Below are 4,040 nucleotides of genomic sequence, written 5' to 3'. Positions count from 1 at the left end.
TCATGTTTTGCACACGAACATGATTGGTACCACCCAGATCATAGAAGGTGACATCTCCCCTATCGACTGATTGCTCAACTCAGACCAAAATTCTCCCCTTTCTCTGACTCTTTACTAAAATACTCTGAGAGGCTATCGATCTCCCTCTCAAGGGACGCCTCTTCGAACTCAATCATGACCGGATAACCGGAGAACCACAAGCATCATTCACTACGAATCATGGTACTCATTCCATGACATTTCTTCTCAATATGCTCCGGTGTATGGTACCCGAACCATAACATCACTCCTCAATCCGCTCTGATGTATGGTGCTCGAACCATAACATCACTCCTCAATCCTCTCTGATGTATGGTACTCGAACCATAACATCACTCCGCAATCCGCTCCGATGTATGGTACCCGAACCATAACATCACTCCTCAATCCGCTCCGATGTATGGTGCCCGAACCATAACATCACTCCTCAATCCGATCCGATGTATGGTACTCGAACCATAACATCACTCCTCAATTCGCTCCGATATATGGTACTCGAACCATAACATCACTCCTCAATCCGCTCGGATGTATGGTACTCGAACCATAACATCACTCCTCAATCCGCTCCGATGTATGGTACCCGAACCATAACATCACTCCTCAATCCGCTCCAATGTATGGTACCCGAACCATAACATCACTCCTCAATCCGCTCCGATGTATGGTACCCGAACCATAACATCACTCCTCAATCCGCTCTGATTTATGGTACTCGAACCATAACATCACTCCTCAATCCGCTCCGATGTATGGTACCCGAACCATAACATCACTCTTCAATCCGCTCCGATGTATGGTTCTCGAACCATAACATCACTCCTCAATCCGCTCCGATGTATGGTGGCCGAACCATAACATCACTCCTCAATCCGCTCTGATGTATGGTGCTCGTACCATAACATCACTCCGCAATCCGCTCCTTAGAACCTCCAGAATACTCCCTGTATCAAGTATGGGTCCTCTGCTTTCAGTAGTACGAGCCCATACTACCTGCCACATCTACCCATACTTTCCACACGGACTATCCCGGAGCTCCTAAGTAGCTGCTCGACCTGCTCTTTCACCAATCCCTTCGCGCGTGCTCGCTCCCCAGCGAAATTCTCTACTCTGCCAGCGCACTCATCTGGCTAAGGTTACTCCCTAGGCTCTTCCTAGATTCCCATACTTCTCTACCATCGGCTGCTGAAGAGCTCCTAATGATGCCAGCCATCTACCTCCTGAATATCATCATATTCACTTAGTAGCTGACTCCCATCATCGAGAGTTCCACAAAGCACAAAGCAAGCAACATTCGGGTATTGAAGCGTCCCCTTCAGTACGAAAAACCTCCTTAGGTTATCATCCAGTCACCTTCCTCATTCATGATGGATATCACTGAACTCTAACAACCCCGCCCCACGTGGGCATCTGGCTACCCTCTCGGCAAGCTCCTCATATGCTCATATAGATATCTCTTCCATATTACTTCCCTGCTCAAATCCCCTTAAAATTTCCTGCTGGACACTCTCGCTCAGCACATACTCAAAAGCACATCACATATATCAGCAACCCTAGGCTAAGGCATCACAAATCAGGCCACTCTAGTCCTAAAATATGAATTGCCTAGCCTGCCTCTAGCATGCACACTATCTCATAAAGTATATCACAAATATCTCATAACACAAAATAAGGGTGTTTTGGGAAATCACCGTTCCGGCTCTGGCTGATTGTACACACTTCTCTTTTTGCTTTCTCTTTGAAACACTTATTCTCTATATAAAAACACATTTCTTTTTGAAATTTTTTCTTAAATCCTCAGTTTGAGTCCAGATTTCCCCGAAGGTGCCTCCAAATCCCTCAAACCAAGGCTCTGATACCAACTTGTAACACCGTAAATTTCAAAACAATTTTTCATTTAAAAATAATCGTAAATTTTAAAAACACTTTTCTTAAAATTCCAGTCATAATCAAATTACAAAAACATAACTCCATTTTCACTTGCTTAATAAACCAGGATCCTCAAAACATGACTCTTTCTCTGGTGTGTACAATCGAGCCGGTGTCGTCCCGTGATCCTGAGAGAAACCTGAAACACATAGCACAAAACACTATAAGCACGAAGCTTAGTGAGTTCCCCAAAATACCACACATAACATATATTAGCCACTCGAGGCTATAACTCTGTGGGTCCGTGGAACCTACTCTATGAACCCTCTGGTTCTAACTCTGTGAACGTTCTGGTTCTAACTCTGGGAACCTTCCGGTTCTAACTCTGTAAACATGCACAACATAAATCACATAGAAATAATGCAGTACAACACATAACATACATAGCATACAAATACTCTGTCACATAACTCTGGTTACCTAATCAAGGTAAAGTATAGTGAGAAGACTCACCTGGCAAGCAGAAAGCAGATATCCCCACACTTGAATCTCGTACTCGCCACCGCCTAACACATAAGGCAAATACAATCATGAATATAACTCTCGAGACTAGAATCAACCCTTTCTTGGCACCCTCTTAAGGGTAAAAGACCATTTTACCCCTCTCTTGGCCCAAAGGCCACATCGCTGACCAACCCTAAAAGTCAACAAAAGTCAACGGTCAACTTTGACCGAACTCGGCGAGTGCACTAGGGCGACTCGGCGAGTCTATACATGTCCACTGACTCCCTTGGATCCTCTCTTGACACGTCGAGTATTTCTCTGACTCGACGAGTTTCACCTGGCATAAATCGCGGGGCCACCATGACTCAACTCGCCGAGTCTCAAGAACAACTTGGCGAGTTACGACTTGACTCAGTCCCCCCTGACTCTCCCTGACTCACTGAGTCGACCCCTCAACTCGACAAGACCACTCGCTGAGTGGTTACGGGCAAACTTCATGCTACTCGCCGAGTCTGTTCTTGAGACTCGGCGAGTCCATTCCATTCATAACTCAAACTCACTTCTGAGGTCAAATTTGCTCCATACAATGATAGATCTGGCCTCCCCAGGCATGATAACCACGTAAACTCCAAAGCTTGGTGCTTAAACAACAACTATTTGCTCCTAGATGATGTTTTAGCCCCATATCTCATAAATCTAGGTCAAAACTCCCATGAATCCTCATAAATCTTAAGGAATAAAGCTTCTCTGGACCTCTATGGATCTCATCCCAAGCCTCATCACAAATAGGGACGAAATGGACATCAAATCTAACCAACAAAGGGGTCAAGAAACCCTAACCCCCATGTTTATCATGACAACAGAAAAGGAAGCCAAAATATACCTCCAAGATGATGCTCTGAGCTCAAAAATCGAAGGATGTCCACCTCCCTTGCCTCCTCTTAGCTAGAATCTCCTTTGCCTTGCCAAACAAAGCTTCAAAGGTCAACAATGGCCTCTTCTCTCTCCCAAAACACTCAAAATCTCTTTAGGGTTTCTCTCTGGGGTTGGTGGCCGCAAATGACGGCCATAAGCCCCTTTAAATAGGTCGCAAACCCTGGAAATTAGGGTTTCATTAAACAGTGTGGACTCGCCGAGTCCACTTTTGGACTCGCTGAGTCCAGACGCGAACCCGCACACAAAATCGCGATCCTACTCGGCGAGTTTGGACTCCAACTCGCCGAGTCTCCTCACACTCACCCAAAACTAAAAGAATAAAATAATACTTGGGAATCCGGGGTGTTACAGAGACAGTTTTACTAGGAATGTTCCCCGTTATTCTTATGGGTGAAGCAAAGAACTGGTTGAAGGCACTCCTACCGGGCACATAACAACATGGGCGAAAAAGTGTGAATAATTCATAAAACAAATTTTATCGCCATCGAAGGCTTCCAAATTAAAAAAGGCCATTGCAAATTTTGAGCAAACCCTTGGAGAGTATTTGAATGGTGATCTTCTTGAGGAGGTATACATGTCTCCTCCACAAGGTATTGCTTACTAGTTAGGTGAAGTTTTTTGGCTTCGAAAAGTAATGTATGGTCTCTACGATGCCCCTCGTGCTTGGTTTGAATAAACTAAAACCATTTTAA

This window comes from Lactuca sativa, chromosome 8 (assembly GCF_002870075.4).
Source record: "Lactuca sativa cultivar Salinas chromosome 8, Lsat_Salinas_v11, whole genome shotgun sequence".
Lineage (NCBI taxonomy): Eukaryota > Viridiplantae > Streptophyta > Magnoliopsida > Asterales > Asteraceae > Lactuca > Lactuca sativa.
The sequence above is the reverse complement of the archived record's forward strand: the minus strand, read 5'-3'. Positions refer to the sequence as shown.